Here is a 23,052-nt window from a genome sequence, read left to right on the forward strand (position 1 = left end):
CTGTACCCTTGCTGTTTGTTTATTGGCTGATTTTGGAAATTTGACCATGAGAAATTCGGGTGGTTCCTCCATCCAGGGTTGTAAGTATTTGAGTATAGATTGTTCAGCTGCCTCTGGTTGAAGTTCCCTCCGTTATTCACATAGTTCATTTGTTCTGTGGAGGGTTCATTGAAGTTGTTGAATTTCGAAGTTGTATATCCTCCTCCACAATCTTCGCTGTGCTGGTTGCTTGTACCAACAGCGTTGGCTTGCATTCTATCAAGCCACTTCGTGAGCTGATCAAATTGAGCATTTATCATGCTTTGGGCATCCACTTCTAAGATCCCTGTTGTTCTCCTTGTGTTTTCTCTTTCATTTGACCACTCGTAGTTGTGATATGTGACCCTCTCCAGAAGTTCAAGTGCTTGTGCCACTGTTTTCTCCATTAGGTCACCTTCTGCAGCTGAATCTACCATGCTCCTCATAGAGGGTAGTAGCCCATTATAGAAATTTTAAACTAGGAGCCAATCTTCTATGTCATAGTGTGGACATTCCCTCTGCAGGTCCTTATATCTTTCCCATGCGTCATTGAGTGATTCACCTTCCTTTTGTCTAAAGGTGTTAAGTTCAACCCTTAACTTTGCAGTCTTTGTAGGTGGGAAATACCTTGCTAGAAAAGCTTGTGAGAGGTCTTCCCAAGTGGTGAATGTTTCAGCTAGTTGGGAAAGTAACCACTTCCTTGCTCTGTCTCAAAGGGAGAACGAAAATGCTCTGAGTCTTATAGCTTGATCAGATACTCCTGTAACACCCCATTTGTATAGCCTGGTATATTTCATTATTCCGGTGACCGGTGTCAGTCCAGAAAATTAAGGGGATTAGAACCATACTTAAGACAACTGGAGAAGCCATAAACACAAATAATTAGTAATGTCCAATTAGTTAAATATAAACAAGAAAAACAGAACAGAAGAAGTTAAACGAGCCGAGAGTCACAGCGATGGGTGACCTTCTCGGGAACGACTGCGAAGTCATTTTAAACTCAAATTTCGAATCGTAAAAAGTGACGCTGCGGTCCTTAGAACCCTTATAAACACAGTGGAAAAGAGAAAATCACAAAAAAGATCTGTTAAGCCAGTCAAATAATTAGGTCAGGGAGCCGAAAGAAATATGGAATTAATTGCAAACCGGGATGAACCGGCGAGGGGCAATTTGGTCAATTGGCCCCGAGAGCTGACTCCTAACCTAACTGTCAAATAAAATCAGAGAAAAGAAAATTTCGTAATTGAAAATTAAATTAAAGAACTAATAGAAAAAAAAGAAAATGAAAAAAGGAAAAGTCAAAAGGCGATGACATCATGCATGACCTCATGCATGATGCCATAAAGAATATAATTAATTAATTAATTTATTTACATTTTTGGTCTTCCATAAGACTTAAAAATTCATAAAAAAGAAAAAGAAAATCATTTCTTCTTCTTCAAAAAACGTTTTCATCTCTCTCTCACTTTTCTCTCCCAAGGTTCCTCCATTAACAAGCTTTTAAAGCTTGAAAAACTTAGTTCTTCCCCACAAGTTTCAACCCTAAACCCTAAAAAGCAGATTAAAGAAGATTAAAGAAGTTACCCTAGAAAAGAAGATTAAAGAAGAAAAGGAGGGAAGAAAAGTGAAGGAAAATCAAACTTGGCAATTCAAGAAAATTTGACAAGTGAGGTTAGTACTTGTTTCCCTTTCTTTTCTTCTTTAAGCTTTGAAATTAAGTTAAGATGAGTCTAAATTGCATGAAAAGTTAAAGAAAATGATAAGTTATGAAAGTACAAACAATTTGGCAGCTATGAGGGTTGGGGGAAAGTGATATGTTTCACTTCAATAAATCATGCATACAATTCAATCTAAGTGGGTAGGTGTTAGTGCCACACTTTAAATTGCATGAATGTAACAAATATGTGAATTAGGGTTTTGAACATTAGGGTTTAGAGGCCAAAAATGTTAAAAACTTGTAAATGGTGCCTTTGACCTAATGTGAAGTGAAAAATGGTCACTTGTGACCTAATTAAGTGTGTTAGAAGTGTTGGAATTAAAAGCCAATTCGGATTGGATAAGGTCATGTTGCTGCAGCAAGACAAAACCTCCTTTGAGGGACCAAAAATGGAATTTTACAAGTCCAATGGATATGGGACCAATTGGCGATAAAAATAGGCACTAAATGACACAATTTTCATTTAGGAAGCCTGCCCAAAAAGTGACTAAAACCTAGTGAACAAAGTGGCCGAAGTCGGAAAATCGTAAATTTGCCTCTGCTGACCAAATAAACAGTGTTTGTTCATTTGGTCATAACTCGAGCTAGGCAGGTCAAAATGACCTGAAATTTTACCAACAATTAGATAAGATATAGATCTAAAACTTTTATGAAGAACACCAACCCAAATTATCCCATTAACCCAATTAAAATACTGAGCAAAGTTGGTGACCTGAATCTGCAGAACTACAGATTGCTATATGAACAGTAAAGTTTCAATGGCTATAACTCTCTCTAGAAAACTCTGATTTAGGCGATTCTTGAACCGATGGAAACCTAAGACATAGTAGAACATTTCATATGAAGAAAATCGGATCAAATTATGGACTTAACTTGATCAAATTACTGAATGAAGTTGGATCAACAAATCTGCAGAACCAAATTCTGTAGCATAAATAGTAATAGTAATTTGCTTATAACTTGAGGTACAAAGCTCCAATTGGGGTGATTCAAAAAGGAGAATAAACTTAAGACAATAAGGAACATTTTCTATGAAGAAAGTTTTACCAAATTCCAACAGAAAACAATTAAGGACACCAAAACTGAAAATTTGGCAATTTTGCCTAAAAGACCTAAGTTTGAGAAAATGACCAAAACCAACAAGTTTGGTGACCAAAATGTGGTATGTGGGTAAAGTTGGAATTTCCATACCTATTAAGCCTTAGAAAGTCAATAATTTGACTTTAATAGTGCAGTGAATAGTAACCCGAAACACAAAATTTCAAGAACGTCGAATTTAGCACGTTAGAGCTAGGTAAAAGTGAAGTTAAATTTATTTTTGGATTTATGTTAAATTATGGTACTGAAACACTATAAAATTGTGTGTTTCAGTTGAAAGGAATACCGAGAAAGAACCCGAGGAACCGAGTCTAGGCCAAGAGGCTACTCGCTTGAGGTTTGTGCACAACGTAGACTTTTTATAATTATCTTCTGCATACTGTTTTGAATAATGTGAAATATTGAATTGTGGCATTCTTATGATGTTTGATTTAAATTGTGAAAGTTATTGTGTATATTTGAAATGACAATGTTTAACAAATTGTTAAGATAAGTTTTGAAACCACAGTGTCATGACCATATATTTGAACACCTCGCTAGCATGACTAGTGGGGGTAATTAGTTTCGAATTTTGATTCCTTCTCTGGAGAAGTGTTGAGGTGTGCCAGTAGAAGAGGATGTGAATGGATATCCACATATTTGAGCTAACTAGCCTTGTGATGTGATTTCTCTTTAGCCTCTGGCTATTGAGATTCTATTTGTTTTGAATGGCATGATCTAACTGTGGGTTTTATGAAATGTGTTTTGATACTTTGAAATGAACTTGGTTTGCATTTAAAATCTCATAATGCATGATTTGTACTTAATTCTCATGTTCAGTCAAATTTCTGAATAAATGTGATTTAAGTTTTGCATAAAGATTATTTTAGTATGTTGTGCACCACTGAGTCCTAGTACTCAGCGATAGCTTTTATTGCTGTCGCAGATTTAGAGAATAGAGAAGCAGCAGACTGAGCTGCTGAGGTGTGAGGAGCTATCAGCTTAAAGTCATCGGGTATAATTTATACCCTAATTGTAAATATTTCTTTTGATGTATGTATTGCATATAAATGTATGGACATGTAAAAATGGGTCTTGAGCAGTTTGTATAAAATTTGTATAAAGTTGTAATATATATTGTAGTTTGAAATTCTCTTAATGTAAATTTTGTAATGATGTATCTAAATTGTTTTGTTTCTAATGAAATATGAATGGAACTATTTTATTTAATTTGAATGAAATGGATTGCTAGTATTTTGATGATCATTGGATAGTGGATTTGAAATTTGAAAGTTGATAAATGTGTTGAGAAATTGATTGAGATTGAGTATGAAATTGAAGCAGTTGTTGAAAAAAAATTTTAGAAGTGCTTTTTACAGGTATTTAAAGAACTGGTTTCTCAAAATACAGAGAGAACTCTGTCAAAATTTTTATAAAATTTGCGTAAAAATAAAATGGGCCAAAAATATTAACTAGTTTTAATTTTAACTAAATGTTTTAAGTACTTATTAGAAAATACTCACCACTTGTCAAAAATAAGAAAATTATTTTAAAATCCCTTGTAGGGTACTTAATGAGTTATCGGTAGGTGAAGTTCGGTAGTTCATTAGGTATTCTACAGGATCATGTTATGCCTTACAGAGGGGTAAGGTGTGACAACTCCATTCATCTTAAATGTGTCACATGGGGCAGAAAGCACTAGAGGTGGTAGTGTGGATCTTCTGTTGGTGAACCTCCAAACTGGGTCTATTGAATCATTTGGAGCCATGCTGGTTTTAGTTCAAAGTTGTTGGCTTCCACTGTAGGTCTCGTAACACTGGGTTGAAATCCTTGGATAGATGGAGCTCTCTAGTCACTCAAGAGTCTTGGCCTATTGTTATTGTGACACCCCTTACCCGTCTACAGTGTAGCCGAGCAAGTTATGCCACTCAGTGTGTCGGAACACCAATTCATGTTTCAATTTCAATTAATCCTTTTTAATTCATTTATTTATAATTTTTGATAAAACTAAATTTTTCCGCAAATTTTATAGAAAATCCGGCAGAATGCCGGCTATAAATTGGAAAAACAGTTCTTCTGAACCTGTTAAAAACACTCCCAATAATATCATCACCTTATTCTCAATCAACCTCCAATATATTCTCAACAATTTCTCAATTCACTTCAATATCTCAAAATTTTCATTCATCTCATATCATACCAAATTCAATGAGAAACACTCATATTTATTTCTGAACACAGTTCATAGATAATTACAGCAAAAATATGATTACATGAGTTTATAATGTACATAACAAAAGTTTACAAAATACAAAATGGCAAAATATCAAAATATCTCAGATGGCCTAATGTCCTACCAAATGCACCGCAATGTGAGGTGACTCTGAACTCTGAGTGCAGATATGATGGCTCACCCAGTATGCGGTCTGCTAGACTCCCCAGCTAAGTCTCCTGTACCTGCGCGTGGCAAAAGCGACGCGCTAAGCAATTCTGCTTAGTGGTGACAATATAAAATAAAATAAATTAAATTAAAATAAAATATGCAGAATGAATATTTACATTTCTGGGTAGACTTAGTTTCTAATATTTATTGCAGTGTTATTCGATTTAAGTTTGGTAAAATTTATTAACATTGCCCGAGTAACCTAATTTAGTCAACTGGACTGGACAAACGGGTAAACTGGCACTGGGTACTAAGTACCTCGGACCATCATACCATCGGTCACATTGTGTCTCCCGGTGTGCAACAGAACAGCTAATAAGCTGTAATAATTATCGGGGATTAAACCCAAGTATAACAACTCAATATCATAGCCAAAGGCTATTATGTTACAGAATGGCATGGGAAGCCATGAAACACAGAATGGCATGAAGCCATACGCAGTACTGCTAACAGAACCCTAGTGGCATGCCAACCTATCCAATCCAATCACATTAGGCCTACTAGGGCATTTAGCACTTTTCATTTAAGTAATTCTTTGAAATTGTATTTTTATGATTACTATTCACTTCATTGGTCAACTAAAATGTTGACTTTTGCATTGGCAATAGGTAAATTAATTTAAATATCATCAACATACCACATTTTACATTTTTAACTTGTTGGTATTGATTGCCAATACCATCCCTAAGCTTAATGATAATTAGACAAAAATTTCAATTTTCATGCTTTGTCTTTACTGTTCCATTAGTCATCTTTGCAGTGGAATTTTGGAAAAGTTATCAACATGAAAGTTGTTCCTTATTTTGTCTAGATGAATTTCTTTTTTTGAATCACTCCATTTGGAGTTTTGTAGCTCAAGTTATGGCCTAAATACCATAACTGGCCGGATTGGGCAGATTCCAAAATTCTGGGCAAAACTGATTCTGCCAGATTTGGTGACTCAAGTTTGGTTGGCAATTTGACTAGGTTATGGTAATAATTTGGGTCAGGTTTCTTCATAAAACTTGTTGGTATATATGTCACCTTATTGCTGGTAAAATTTCAGGTCAATTGGACCTTTCTACATTGAGTTATGGCCAAATGACCAAATACTGTTCATTTGGTCATTTTGCCCAGGCAGAGTGCAGGTCACCCGAATTAGGGCAAGCTTTTGGTCAAGTTGGTTTGGTTTTCTGGGCATGGTTTCTTCATCAAAGTTGTGCCATTATGTGTCTAGTTTCATGGCCAATTGGCCAAACACCAATTGAACCTCTACAATTCAATTTATGGCTGTCCAAACAGGCTGGACTCACAGCCAAACCTGCAGGTTACACAAGGCAGCCACTCCAACCTCAAATCCCACAACCCAATTCACTTCATTTCTGGTTCAAACCAAACCAAATGGTCACTAATTGACCATTAAAACCTACTTCCATCATCACAAGATCAAAGTCTCATTTTTCAACCCAAACCCTAACTCAACAATTTCAAACTCATGCATTTTCACTTTATTTCATCAATCTACTTAGCAAATACATATTGTGGGCAGCCCTAATACCCTTTTAACTTCATTAAATTCAACACCATCAAACCCTAACCATGGCTGCTAAAAATAAGGGATGGCATACCAATGTCTTTCATCAAGTTTCTTTGTCATTTAATCACCAATATAGTGCTTAAACATGAAATTGAATTGAAATTTAAGGTTTTGGTCACTAACCTCTTATGGAGTGAGATTTCTCACTTGCTAGGGTTCCTCTTTTCCTTTTCTTTTTGCTCCCAAAAGACTTGCCAAGAGGTAAGAACACTTTTTTGTGTTGCTAGGTTAGGGTTTTGTTGGGTAAAAAGTGGTGGAATCAAGCTTTGAAAAGCTTGGTTTTGGTTAGCTATGGAGGAGGTGGTGACGCCAAGAAGAAGAAAGAAGAAGGTCTTCAGATTTCTTCTTTTCATTTTCTGCCCATTTAGCCTCTTTTAAATAAGATTATGCCATGTGTCAAGTTTTGATTGGTCGGGAGAATTTTAATGACATCATTATGATGTCATTATTCCATTTTCTTTCAATTTCTCACTATTTCTTGTCTATTTAATTTCAATTAAATTTTTAGCAATATTTATTCATATTTTATGTCATATAATTCATTTACATAAATGGACAAGTTGGTCAAAAATCATCTCTGATAACGAAATGACCAAAATGCCCTCCGTTTGGCTTACCGAGCCAAAATTGTGTGTACCGATAGAAAAATTTTTCTAAGTATTTTCTTGGCATTCTAATGCCATAAGAACCTTAATAACCCTTCTCCGGAGTCTCAATAATTATTTTATAATTTTTCCCAGTCTAGAAAGCTAACGGCCTTCACCGTCACTTCCCTTTCGGGTTACCCATCCTTGGTCTTTCGGCTCGTTTAACCTTAGTGTATTTGGTTTCTAAAATTTTTCTTTGATTTTTATGAGCATTATTTAGTTACTTAATAACTCCTCACTCTAGTCTATTTATAATTTCAAACATTCTAGCTGCCCGGACCGACATTAGTCACCGGAACAGTAGACTGTACGGACTAGCTAAAGTGAGGATGTTACAGTTATTGTTAGCCATAATTAGAATTTTTAGATTTCCTTGATCTTGCTCTTAGTGTCTCCTTTCTCTCCTGATGGCTCTCATAGTTCTATCTATCTCGGGATCCAAGCCCAAAACTTCTTCCTGTTTTGCTTTGGTCATGCACCAGACCAAATACCTAAGAGAAAACAGAAGAAAGAAAACAAATTAAATAAAACTAAACAGTAAATATAAATGCCTAAATCAGCTAAATTGCCTATTGCTCAATATTACTAAAACTAAATTCTCCGGCAATGGCGCCAAAAACTTATTTGCTGGTTTTTCAACCCCGCTTTTCAACCCCGCAAGTGCATGGATCGCTAACAAGTAATAAAGTAGCGAGTGAAATATCGTCCCATGAGGAATTTAGTTAGTAAGTACCAAACTACAAAGCAGTTCTGACGGTTTAGGCTACCGAATATGAATGAAAAGTATATTAAACTTATTTTGGATGTTGAAAATAAACTTTGAATAAAACTATCTATTGAAATAATTCCATAATTAAGATTTCACACTATAATCTTATTATGGATTCTAATCTCGTCTATTCATTTGATCGAGGATCGTTACTTTGATAAAAATTAATCCTAGGATATCCTAGGTCCTCTCTCAAGGCACCTAAGGTGTGCTCCAATTAGAGCCAAACCCTACTTTCATTGGTGATTAGTCCTAATAAAACCCTTTAAGATCTATGATTAATTTTGGAACTCCACAAAAGTTATCAGCCTATCTCTAGGTTAGATTTTCTAGGTTCAAAATCCTGATTTTCTAATAGTAATCTTCACCTTTCAGTCATTCAATTAATATTTTTAATTAATACTAAGTGGGTACCAACACATAGCATGCATTAAGATCACAAGAAATTGAATCAAATGGCAAAACTCAAGTCTAATAAATAAAACTCAGTATTCATCCATAATAATAACTACAAGCATTATTCTCCCAATTCCAGAATCAAGGATTTACTCACTCATGGTGAGTTTAACAAACATAATAGAAATAAAATAAAAGAACATGAATGGTCTTAAAGAAATAGAACAAAAGAACCGATGAGGATTTTCTGTAGCTTTGAACTTGTGGAACTTCGGTTGAAGGCTTCCCTCTTGTACTGATGATCTACTCTCAAAGATGGCTGTGAAGAATGTGAATATGAAGGTGAGATTAGGTCTGGAATTAAGATTTCTCTCCTAAAACTTCAAAACTAAAAACTCCCTTCTATTTTCTGCGGCTCCTCTATTTATATTGAATGATATAGGGTTAGGTTTTTAGAGTCCTCAAGGCATTAGGAGTCTCTTCTCTCTGTCATAGCTGGAGCTGGAACTAACTCAGGAAACTGATTGTCGCGTGATACATGGCCCATGTGTCACTACACTACCCAGGGCCATGTAACTTACTGGAGCTTGAATTATTGTGTCTTGTATCGGGATAGGACTTTACACGGGCCTCAGGTAGTTACACAGGCCTAATTACACGGCCCATGTACTTTTATACTTTAGGGAAATCTTCAAGCTTGGCCCTACAGAGACTTACACGGGTCTTCATATTTGCCACAGGACATGGTACATGGCCTGTGTACTTTGATTCTTCCTTGGCTCTTTGTCTTTCTCCTGGCAGTAAGTTACGCAGGTCTGTGGCTTTGATTACACAACCTGTGTAAGGTGTATCAGCAACACTTCTCAATTCTTTAGCCTTTCCAACCAATTAGAAATTAGGGATTTGCCTTTAGAGAGGTTGTAGATGTATATAGGACACTAGAAACAATTTCTAGCAATTTTAATTCAAGAGAATATGGACCATTCTCTTTGAATTGATGAGAGAAGAAGAAGAAAAGAGGAGGATGGCTTCATGGGTGGCGGCACCTATGAGATAAAAATCAGAATGTTATATTTTAGTTTTCATTCTTTCCCTTTTATAATTAGGTCATCACTCAAAACCCTTGCCACATGTCATCTTCTGATTGCATCTTAGTTTAATTGACTTAATCACATTAAGCCAAGTGTCAAAGCCAGATTTAATCTTGACTTTGATCATCATGCATGATTGGAAGACAAATGGCAAGCTTATATGGTGCCATGTGTCACCATCTCATGGTGCCACATGTTACCCTGTGAAATGACCAAATTACCCTTATGTTGTAATTTTGAGTTCTCAACCCAAAATAATTATTTCTTCTCTTCTAATCAATTTATATCAAATATAAATTAATTAATTAATCTCTATTAATTAATTTCTCATAATTAAATTCATATTTAAACACTTTAAATATAAATTTAACTTATACTATACATCCAATAACCTAGATTTGGTTTCAAGCCATGCTAGGGACTTTGCAATCTTATTGCAAACCAAACCTATTTAATTAATCAATTAAACTCTTTAATTAATCAATTAAACTCTTTAATTAATTAATTAAATCACATTTAATTTGATGATTACTTGTGTATGTGTGTGACTCACTAGGCTCATCACTGATTGGCAATAAGATATGATATCAACTCTTAATATCATCAGAACTTTTTCTTACTATAAATGATTTCTCTAAATCATTTTATGCACCTCAAAGGCCAAGGTTAACACCTAGCATAGCATGCCATGGCCACCCAATCAGTAATAAGGAATACCTTAAATGAACCTATAATCATATGTTACTAAGAACTAGAATCTCTCTGTTACAAAATCCCAATTCGAGCTGAAGTCATGGTTTATGTCAAACCCCATTTGCTATGAATATTATGTTCTCTTTTAATTCTAGTTCTTGATTAAAAAGATTTTCTCATCAGAAACTCTTTTCTGATTAAATCTATCTGTCCTGGCTAGGAACTTGAAACATCAAGAACAATTAAATGAACATAGGAGTTTATCCCTATTTATTTAGGGTAACAGATTCCATCTTGATCAACACCTACCTCCATATATAACTAGTAGGAGCTAACAAATGCCCATATACCCATACACAGTACAAGTATAAAAGCAGTGTCAAACTCAAACCACCTATATACAAGACAACTGTGCTATCTCAAGTCTAAAGATTATATGCACTGATATAATATATGGCAATGCATTGACAAGAGTAAACTCCACGTGCTTGTCATAAGTGTCACTGGTTCGGCCTACTTATCATGCATAAGTGCCTATCATATTTGTTATATGACATGAGACTCACAATTCCATCTTATTTACATCTCATATAAATAACTTGGGAGCAAACATGATTACAATCTTTTTGCATAAGTCATGTCCTTATTGTGAAGTATCCTCGATTGTGAACCAATTTATGATACTTTGTGCTAGAAATACTGTCACTCATATTTTTAACAACTTAAGAGTAGAATTTCTAACAAAATATCAATGGACTTTTCTATTACACATAAATACATTATGTAAACAACAAAGTGAAAATGCCTTTTTATTAATAAAACATGTACAAGATACATAATAAATGATATGCTCTAGGGCATATTACTAAGGATACATAGTAAACAGCAACTAGGATGTATTTATTCCTGTGTGAAGATCGGAATGGACCCATAAAGTCTATTCTCCATTCATCGAAGAGTTCTACTTTAACTATTCCATGTAAGAGCATCTCATTTTTTCTTGAAATATTTCCAATCTTTTGACATTGACCACATGTGAGTACAAAATTCCTTGCTTCTTGGAACAAGGTTGGCCATTAAAAGATTGACTACATTATTTTTGTAGCTATTTTTAAAGTATTGAATTGTTCTCCATAAAGTGAGGAATGGCAATGCTAGAGTATGCTTTCAACTTATTCCCTTGGGATGCACCTTCTGACAAGTACATTGTTACATCTTTTGTATAGAAGTGGTTCCTCCCATATGTAATCCTTTGTATCAAATAAAAACTTTTTCCTCTGTTGATAAGATAGATCTGGTGGTATACTAGGTAGTTTACGATGTCTGCATACCATGGAGGTTGAGTTATTGAGAAAAGTTGCTCATCTGGAAAGGAGTCATCTATTGGTGTTTCATAATGTGGAACTCCCTCTCCTTTTACTTGAGCCTTGAAAGATGGTTAATTACCATATTTTTAGTTCCCTTTTTGTCTTTTATTTCTAAGTCAAATTCCTAAGAGAAGTATCCAGAGAATTAACCATGGTTCCACTTCTTTTTTGTTTAAGAGGTACTAAAGGGCTGCATGATCAGTGTACACTATGACTTTTGACCCCACTAGTTAGGATCTAAATTTGTCAATTGTGAATACAATAACCAAAAACTCATTTTTTGTAGTGGTATAGTTGACTTATGCATCATCAAGTGTCTTGCTAGCATAGTAGATTGCATAGACTTTTTTTGTCTTTTCTTTGTCCAAGTATAGCTCCTATTACATAGTCACTTGCATCACACATTATTTCAAATGGGAGGTTCCAATTTGGAGGTTGCATTATTGGTGCTGAGATCAATGCTTCCTTAATCCTTCAAAAAGAAAGGTAAGCCAATCTTTATAGAAAATAAAGATACATCTTGGTTTAACAAGTTTGTTAAAGATTTAGCTATTTTTTAGAAGTCTTTAATGAACCGACGGTAAAAGCCTACATGTCCCAAAAAGTTTTGCACCCCTTTAACTGATGTAGGTGGTGGCATTTTCTCAATAACTTCTATTTTTGCTTTATCCACCTCGATGCCTGTAGTGCCCTTACCTTAGGTAGTCCGTATATTCTACTGTTTCGATGACTAATGTTTGTTCGGATAGTTAGAATGTCTGAAAATAAACTTAAACTATAGTGAGGAGACATAAAATGATAGAATAAAGGATAAGAAAAATTAAAGAAAAATATAAGAAATGAAATGCAATAGGTTAAAGGAGCCGGGACTGCGGCGATGGGTGACCATATCGGAAAGCAACTATAAAGACAGTTGCTAACCCCAGACCTGCCAGGAACCCTACGAAATAATTTTTGGGACTTAATTGAAGGTTTATTGAGGTATAAATGACATTAAAAATGTCAAAGAAAATTTAGTTAATCGGTATAGAAGAATATAATCCAATAAGCATAACGAAGGGCATTTTGGTCATTTCAACCCCAGAGTTGAATTTTGACCTAAATGTTAATTAAATTGAGAGAGATTAAAAAATATAAAATACATAAAAGTGAAATTATGTATAGAAATGAGAAAAGAAAAGAAAAGAAAAGAAAAAGAAATAGAATTTATTACCTAAGCAAGATGTCATAATGACATCATTACAATTTACCACCAATATAAATTGAACAACTATATATATAAGAGATAAGAAAGAGTAAAAAGAGACAAAATGAAATAAAAGTTATCTTCTTCTTCCTTATGTCTTCCATGGCCGAACCACACACCTTGAAGGCTTCCACCATTTTTCAACTTGCAAGCTCAATTTCTCTTCCTTTCTCACCCTAAAACTCATAAATCCCTTTACCAAAAATTATCTCCACACCTTGAGGGAACTAGTGGCAACCAAGAAAGAGAGAAATATTGAAGTTTCTGCAAGCTTGGATATCTCTTGAATAAGGTTAGTGCAAGATTACTACCCCTCTCTTCTTTAAGTATGTTAATCATGCCTAAGGGAGTGGAAATTTAATGAAATTGAAAGGAATTGTTGACTAATTGCATGACCCTAATTTTGGTCAGCTTAGGGAAGTGAGGGATGTTGAATTTAATTGAATTAAAATTTCAATTCTAGCTTAGATAACATGAAAGATATGATATATTTGTTTAATTGTATATGGTATGCATAAATTGAGAAATTTGAGTTAGGGTTTTGACCTAACTTTGGGGCTTTGGTGTTATTACTTGAAATTAGTATTGTTGAGACTATTTGTTGCCTATTAGAAGTGGCATGTATGCCAATTGAAGTAAGGGAGTTGGAGGAAATTGAAAATTTGGGAGTGTGTTTTCATGCAGGTTTTAGGACTAATGAGTCCAGTGGGAAAATTGAGTTATAACTAGAGTTGTGTTGCTCTAATTTGTATGAGGCCAATTGGAGATGAAATTTGGGTCAAAATTCCTCATTTTTTATGAAGAAACCATGCCCAAAAACTGTCTCCAAATTAACTTAAAAACTGCTTGAATTCGGATGACCATAACCTAAACCCAGAAAATTGACCTAATAAACAGTACATGTTTATTTGGCCATAACTTCCTATAGAAAGATCAAAATGATCTGATTCTTGTGGCATTGAAAAGGATAAACATAGGAGCACAACTTTCATGAAGAACACAGAGCCCAGAATTGCTTTTAACCAAATCAAATTGCTAGTAGAAGTTAAGTCAACAAAACTATCCAGAACCAAACTACTCAGAAATTTTAGACTGACACCTACCCAACTAGTTTTGGCAAAAATGACATAATTTGGTCCACAAAATTTCAAATGCAATGAAAACAGTGCCAAAGTTTTTATAAGAAATAAATCTACAATATTGGTGTTTTAACAAAAACCTAGAACCTAAGGAAACTTGGGCAAATTGCTAGAACAATTCAGCACACCAAAATCTAGAATTGGACTAAGCTATCACTTGACCCCAGAACAGTTTTTATAGCATATCTCCCACTAGAAAACTCCAATTGGGATGAGCCAAACTATTATGGAAACCTAAGAAACAGGGCTCCAATTTGGTTTAGCAACTTTCCCCAAATTGTGAGTGTAAGGACCCTAAAATAGGAGTCAAAGCTACTGACCTAAACCTGAACCCTGATGGCACAGGGTACATGAGTCCAGGCCAGTAAATTTACCATAACTCTTTCTATACAACTCAAAAAATTGTAATTCAAAAATCTAAGTGATCATAAGACATAGGGTAACAACTCCTATGAAGAACATTAGGAGTGGCTGTAACATGTCCAATTAATTAGACAAAGATTGACTTCATAATATGCCTAATTCTGAACCCAGAAAGAGACAATGAACCAGTGATGGTTATTTGATCATAACTTGAGTTCTAAAACTCCAAATGACCTGATTCAAAAAGGAAAACAAAGACAAGACATAGAGTACAACTTCCATGAAGGAAGTGTGGCCATGTAGTGGCCACATCTTGACCAATTTTCTAGGTAAAAATAGTACACCAAATCTGAACCTAAAGAAAGGTTTAAGAAATTGTTTAATACATAATATGTAAATTACCTACTTAAATTACCAAATGCATAAATTACATGAAAATGTATGTGGGACCTACTTCCCACTACAAATTGACATAAAATTTATATAAAGTAATTAATAATACTAATTTGCCCAAAGTATACCTAGACTTATATATATAGCTTGGATACCAATCAGGGACTACAGATTGTAGTAATGCTCATATGAATGATCATTGATAGATAACATATAACTGAAATGATTATTCTACTGGCTTTATGTTTGCCTGTTGGCCATAGTGCCTATTATTATTTCTGGCTTTATGCCCACCGGCTGGCCTTGTGCCTGACATGATCAATGTATGCTTGATAGACATACGGATGTCTAACTAGTATACTCCCGGGTATCCAGCCTTTATAATTTGTTATAGTTTACTAGGGCACTGATATTAATTTAATTAAACAGAATATGAGAGGAATTAGTATAAAAGACCCTAATACATTCAATAATTTCCAAAGATCAATAAATATGTAAATGAATAAAATTTTATAAAATTATACATAGATTAATTATGTTAGATTATTTTGTTACTTTTATTTTAAATTATGCAACACTAAGTGTTGGAGACTAGGCACAGCAACAGCAGCAGTAGCAGTAGTAGTGCTCTGATAGAGTTTTGACCAGATCTGCTACAGTTTGAGAGTCACCTCTGCATTTTGTTTTTGGTAGGGCCCATGTATTAGATTTTGTATTTTTGGATTATTGTACATAAATAGAGTGTAATTCATTTCGATATTGTAAATTAATTGTAAATGGTTGTATATGAATCTTTTCTGAATTATATACTTTCTTGAAATTTTATGAGTAACCATGATATGATATGATGATAGATGGAATATGAAATAGATATGATATTGATTTTAATAGGTAAATAGTGAAACCCACCATATGCTAATATAACAGAGAAAACTCTGTCCGAATTTCCACAGAAATGAAATGTGAAAAAAAAAAAATTTCCACACATGGATAATATAAATAAAAAGGAATTTAACTTAACAATGTACATGATAGATAAGGTAGGGTGCTCCGACACTAAATGTGGCACACCTTGCTCGGCTACATTTTAGATAGGTAAGGGACATCACAATACCTCTTTCTGATACCAGGTGACCAAGTATTATACCCTCACAAACCAAGAAATGGTATTTTTCCTAATTAATTATTTGGTTCGACTCCTCACATTTTTGCAATACTTTAGAAATGTTAGTTAAACAATTATCAAAGGTAGTGCCATAAATAGAGAAATATTCTTATAAATATTTCCATAATATTTTCAATAAAGTCAGAAAATATGGCCATCGTGTATCTTTGAAAAGTGGCGGGGGCATTGTATAGACCAAAAGGCATTCTTTTATAGGCAAGAGTGCCATAGGGACAAGTAAATATTGCCCTTTCTTGGTTTTTAATGTGAATTGGGATTTGGAAGAATCCTGAGTATCCATCTAGGTAACATAAATATAAATGCTTAGCTAGCCTTTCAAGCATTTGATCAATGAAAGGAAGATGGTCTTTTCGGGTGGCATTGTTTAGTTTTCTAAAGTCAATGCACATATGCCATCCAATGACTGTCCTAATAGGAATTAACTCATTATTTTCATTTTTTTTATCACAGTTATCCCACCTTTTTTAGGTACCGCATGTACTGGACTAACCCATTTACTATTAGAAATAAGATAAATTACCCATGCATCTAATAGTTTTAGAATCTCTTTCTTTACTACTTCTTTCATGTTAGGGTTGAATCTTCTTTAGTGCTCAATTATGGGTTTCTATTTGATACACTTGAATTGTATAGATATTTTTAAACACATTTGTATACTAATTCATAGCATTTAGGCAAGTATTTTCATGCATAGTAGTTGAATTCATTAGTTTTCATAATTTCTATTATCAAGCCCTTAATTCCATGTTTTCTGCATCATTTCAGGTGTTTGGGTGAAGCCCCAGAGTATGGAAGTGTAAAGGAAAGCTTGGAGAGGTAAAAAGATAGAGAATTGCTGCTGATACAAAGTACACGGGTCATGTAAACCAAGCCCCAGACCCTTGTAACTCTCTGCCAGATGAAAGTCAAGAGAATTAATGGAGAAACACAAGTACACGGGTCGTGTAAGTAGATTCGTGTAATCTGCAGGGACCCATGTAAGTCTCTGTCGGGAAACAGCTTGAAGAACCTTATGAGAACAACAGTACATGGCCTGTGTAACTAGGCCCATGTAGTTGGCGCAGACCCGTGTAACTTTCTGTGCCATAATAAGATTTCGTAATTCTCCTTCAGCAAGTTACACGGCCCTACATTACGGGACCCGTGTAGTGACACAAGGGCCATGTACTATGCTATAGCCAGTTTTATAACTCGAATTCCTCTCCTGTTTTTGAAGGAAAACGAGACTCCTAAGGCCTTTTAGACTCAAAATGACCTAACCCTAGAGTAACCAATATAAATAGAAAAGAAAACATCTCCCTAGGGGGAGAGGTCGGTCACTTTTGTCGGAACTACTGCTGAAGGCTGCTATTGTCTAGCTCTACATCAGTACCAAAAGAAGTTTTCCAACTGAAGCTCCACAAGATCAAAGCTGCAAACTCTCTTTGGTTCCTTTGTTTCATCTCCCTAGATAGATTTTTATTATTTTATTTCTTCTGCATAACTCTCTTTTTATTGTTTTTAACTTTTATCATGATATTTGTTGAACTCACCATGAGTGAGTAGTTTTCTTATTCTGGATTTGGGAGAGTAGCTCTTGTAATTATTATTATGGATGAACACTGAGTTTTATTTATTGGATTTGAGATTCGTTTTTTGATTTAATTTCTTGTGATCTTAATGCATGCTATGTGCTGGTACCCACTTAGTTATGATTGTATATGTTAATTGAAGGACTGAAAGGTGAAGATTAACATTAGAAAATCAAGATCTTGAACCTAGGAATTCTAACCTAGACATAGGCTGATACCTTTGTGGAACTTCAGAATTGGTCAAAGATCCTAAAGGATTTTAATTAATTTAATCGCTATGAAAGTAGGGTTTAAGTTAATTAGAATACACCCTAGATGCCTTGAGAGAGGATTTAGGATAGCTTAGGACTGATTTCCATCAAGGAAAATGACCCTAAATTCAGTAAATAAACTAGATAATATCCATAGTAAGATTCAAGTGTGAAATCTTAATTCCAGAATTGTTCCAAAATAGATTACTTCATTTTAAGTTTACCATTCTAGTGTTTAAAATTAACGAACTTCATTCCCTAAGTATTCGATAGCCTAGACAGTCAAAAATACTGTGTAGATTGGTACTTGCTAAATAAATTACTCATGGGAACTTTACACTATTCATCACTTTATTACTTGTTAACGATCCGTGCACTTGCGATGGTTGCAAAATAGCGAGACACTATTCTCCTCCATAGGTATTCTATGCATGCAAATGGAGGGCTAATTTGTTTTAGGTCATCAATGGTGTACCCTATGATCTTTCTATGGATTTTAAGTTCCCTCAATAATTTATGTTCTTCTAGTTCAGTTAGGCTAGCATTGATAATCATAGGAAAAGTAAAGTTTGGGCCAAGAAATGCATACCTGAGAGTGGAGGGAAGAGGTTTTAGTTCTACCTAAGGTACTTGTTCCTTGCTAGATTGGGCTAATGTGGTTGAAATTTACTTCAGTTCCTCTATTTGTAATCTTGAAAAATGGTAATGGTGGGCTTACCTCTAGTGTTTGTGCACACAGGTTGTAATTTCTTTATTCTCATCTTCAATGGTATTATTATGCATAATACAGGCTTCCAGAGGATCTTCTGGATATCTATTTTTGAATTCTTCCTCCACTAGCTCATCAATAATATCTACCCTTAAGCATTTGTCTATATTTAGCTTCTGCTTCATAGTTTGGAACAAGTTAAATTCTACCTCCTCTTCTCCTACTTTGAGAGTTAATCGCCCATTTTTAACATCTATAATGGCTTTGGCGGTTGCTAAAAAAGGTCTTCCTAAGATTATGGGAATTTGAACATCTCCTTCCATTTTCAACACAATAAAGTCAATAAGTATGAAAAATTGCCTACCTTTATTGGAACATTCTCTAGTATACCAATTGGATACTTGACAGATCTATTTGCGAGTTGCAATGAGATAGTAGTTATTTTTAGTTCTCCAACATTCAACTTCTCACAAATTGAGAGTGGCATAAGACTGACATTTGCTCCCTAGTCATAAAGGGCTTTGTCAATGGACATATTACCTATCAGATAAGGAATATAAAAATTTCCAAGATCCTTTAGCTTTAATGGTAGTTTGTTTTTTTAGTATCGCACTACACTCTTCAGTAAGAGCTACATTCTCATAGTCATCAAGTTTCCTTTTGTTGGAAAGTATTTCCTTAAAATTTTAGCATTGGATGGCATCTGGGATAGAGCTTCAGTGAAAGGAATATGATGTAGAGTTTTTGCAAAACTTCAAGAAATTTTGCCAACTGGTTTTCCATTTTAGCTTCCTAGAATCTCTAGGGTATAGGTAAAGGTGGTTGATAAGGCTTGGGCAGTTCCTTCTTTTCCTCTTTCTTCTTGATAACCTTGTCAGCAAGTGTTTCTTCTTCATTTGCTTAAGTGCTATTTTCATAGAAGTTTCAATTGTTTGTTCTTACTTGTCCTTTGGTTTTTGGTTTTCTATCACTTTTCACTTCTTAAAGTGATTGCCTTGCACTACTCCTTTGGGTTCATTTCAGATTGACTAAGTAGTTTACCAATGGCTTTTCTAGAAGAACTAGCTTGCTGAGTAATTTGATTCTCAAGCATTTTGTTATGAGCAGCCATTGATCCATTTTAGAAGTAAGTTATTTAATGATCTCACTTTGTTGCTGCTAAGCAGCTAAAAAGCTTTCTATCATAGATTCTATAGTCATTTTTATTCAAACTATTGAGGTTGAGAAGGGTGTGGCTATTGAGTGGATTTTGATTCCTATTCCAAAAGCCTAGTGGTGCTGGTTTATAGCCCTATTGTTTATTGATCAGCTAGTTTTGTTGATTCTATTGATTGGACCATGAGAAATTTAGGTGGTTCCTCTATCTAGTATTATAGATATTTGAGTAAGGATTTCCAATTGCTCTTTGGTTAAAGTTCCCATTATTGTTCACATAGTTCACCTATTTTATGGAGGGTTCACTATACTTATTGCATTCTGAACTTCAGTGTCTATAGTTATCATAGAATGAATCACTAACTTTAATTATGTTATCTTGCATTTTGTCTAGCCTCATTGTTAGTTGGTCAAATTGAGCATTAATCATGTTTAGTGCATCCAGTTTAGTGCTCCAATTGTCCTTATGTCACCTTCTTCATTGGACCATTTAAAGTTGCGATAGGCAACCCTCTCTAGGAGTCAAAGGCTTTGGTAGCAGTTTTCTCCATTAGATCTCCACTAGCTACTCCTTGTTGATGTTAAATGTCCATTGTATAAGTTTTATATGAGGAGCCAATCTTGAATATCATGGTGAGGGCACTTCTTGTAAAGATCTTGGTACCTTTCCCATGCATCATAAAGAGATTCATTGTCTTTTTGTTTGAAAGTGTTGAGTTTAGCTTAAAGTTTAGCTGTCTTTCCAGGTGGAAAGTATCTTACTAAAAAGGTGTAAGACAGATTAGCCCCCATGGTGAATGATCTTGTAAGTTGAGATAATAACCACTTTCTTGCTTTGTCCCTAAATGAGAATGGGAATACTCTAAGTTGAATAACATCTTCAGAAATGCGGTTCATCTTGAATGTATCACAAAGAGCAAGAAAGCATAGGAAGTGATAGTGTGGATCCTCCATAGGTAATCCTCCAAATTAGGATTGCTGAATCATCTAAAGCTATGCTAGTTTTAGCTCAAAGTTATAAGCATCAATTACCAGTCTAGTTACGTTGAGATGGAATCCTTGAATAATAAGAGCTACATAGTTGCTCAAATGTTTTAGACAATTGTTAGTCATCATTGAAGCTTCAGCTTCTTGTTGCTTCTTCCCTTTTTTAATGGCTCTTAAAGTTCTATCTATCTCTGGATCCAATTCAAGTAATTCTTTCTCTGATTTAGTTTTGATCATAAACTAAAAAAAGATCTTATTGTCTAATATCAAAAGCACCGATCCTAGGCAATGACGCCAAAAACTTATGCAAAATCCCATAAGTGCATGAATCATAACAAGTAATAGAGTTATGAGCGAGTATCGCTTCTATAAGGATTATATTTGAGTACCAAACTACATAAAAATTGTAATTATCTAGTTATCAAATTTGAGAGAATGATTATAAACTAAATTAGTTATTTTAAAAAAATAAAAGAGAGCTAATTAACTAAATTTAAATATCAATGAATAAAAGTATTCTGGAGCTAGGGGTTCACACTTCAATTAATTACAAATTTATTCTAAGTTATTCAATAAATCAGGAAGTTATTACTCTGAAGGAAATTAATCCTAAATTATCTTATGTCCTCTCTCAAGGCACTCAAGCTACATCTCAAATAACTTAAACCCCACTTTTATGGTGATTAAATTAATTAACATCCATTAAGTTCTTTGATTAATTATCAGTTCCACACAGAATTATAGCCTATCTCTAAGTTAAAAAACCTAAGTCCAAGACCTTATTATTCCAATATTAATCCTCATTTTTTAGTCTTTAATTAATATTTAGAATCAATACTAAGTGGAGGTCAAAACATAGTATGTGTTAAAAACACAAGATATTGAATCAAATAACAAACTAGATTTATTAAATCAAATCAAATCAAATCCATAACTAAATTGAAATTTCTGCATCCTAACTCTAGAATAAAGAAAACTATTCACTCATGGTGAATTCAACAGCTAAACATAAAGTAAGAAAATCAAGAGAAAACATTAGAAGAAATAGAATAAGAAAACCCAAAATGAGAATCGATAGCTTTGGACTTTTGGAACTTAGTTGGTATCTCCTCTAGAAATCTTGTCAAAACTATCTCTCCTAGGTAAAATGCTTTGCTTAAATGTAAAGAAATCAATCCCCTTGAAAACTTCGACTTACCACACTTATATCAGGTGCAAAAATCTTCATTTTGGAATCCCAATTTAAATATCTTCCACGAACAAATAAGAAAGAAAAGAAGCCGTGCTTGATTCTTTGTTTAGAGCTAGTACGGGGGCATGCTGTTGCTTTAGTTTACGTGTGTCTAACCCATGTGATCTTCTGCTTCCAAATTTCTTCAGCTTTTTCTGTGTACAAAAAGTTCCACGAGGCACTTGGTTTAGATGACCTCAATTGTAAGGGTTGTGAATTTAACTTCTTCCAAGAACTTCTTTGCACAGGCTATGTAGTTGTTTACATCCCCCTGTAATTCTCTTTGTTCTTCAAACTTGATTTTCAGACTCCTTTCTTCCTTCTAATTTTGCTTTTGCCTTTAAATACACTTGGATTACACTTGAAATGTTATGGAAATCAGGGATTCATAATGGATAAAAAAAATCTATGAAATATCATAAAAATAACTATAAGAAACTAACAACTAGATAATCAAAAGGTGGTAAGAATGAAGTAAATGCCATCCTAAATGCCTACATGAAACAAATGCATTAGGTTTCACCAAAAAAAAAAAAACCAATGGAGAGTTGGAAAAGGTTCACTTTCAATATGAATGGCTGCCAGACTTTTGCTATATGTGTGGCTTCCTAGGTCTCCAAATATGAGTCTGTCCAAATGTAACGAAGGTAATCGGTTCTCAGTATAATGGGAAAGACAAAAATATGAGCCCTGGATGAGGGTGGCGATCTAGTAATCAATGGAAAACCAACCATTTTTCAATGTCAGAATTCTTGTCATTGATGGAAAACTCTTGTGAAATTTAGGATTTCACAGATAAAGGAAATAGTGGTAGATTCTTTATAAGTGCAATGATGCGTTAAAGAGTCTATGAATATGTTTTTGTTTGTTTTGGCCAAGTAAGAGTTTAAGTATTGTTTTTAGGAAGAAGGAACTTCGATAACTGAAGGTTGGACTATCAACAGCTGAAGTCCTTTTCACTTTTGAAATGCCCTTTTAGACAGAATGGACTCTGATAGCTGAAAGTCCTTTCGATAGTAGGGGTATA

The 23,052-nt window shown here is 34.4% G+C and overlaps 1 non-coding gene and 1 pseudogene across 1 annotated transcript; both read left to right on the forward strand.

Moving 5' to 3' along the window:
* The first annotated feature begins 513 nt into the window (after window positions 1–513).
* Window positions 514–620, forward strand: LOC131183703 (small nucleolar RNA R71). Its single transcript, XR_009151740.1, has one exon. It is a non-coding gene; the product is annotated as a small nucleolar RNA R71 (small nucleolar RNA).
* A 19,812-nt stretch (window positions 621–20,432) lies between these two features.
* Window positions 20,433–20,527, forward strand: LOC131183565 (small nucleolar RNA R71; annotated as a pseudogene).
* The last annotated feature ends 2,525 nt before the right edge of the window (window positions 20,528–23,052 follow it).

Source organism: Hevea brasiliensis, chromosome 9 (genome assembly GCF_030052815.1).
Source record: "Hevea brasiliensis isolate MT/VB/25A 57/8 chromosome 9, ASM3005281v1, whole genome shotgun sequence".
NCBI lineage: Eukaryota > Viridiplantae > Streptophyta > Magnoliopsida > Malpighiales > Euphorbiaceae > Hevea > Hevea brasiliensis.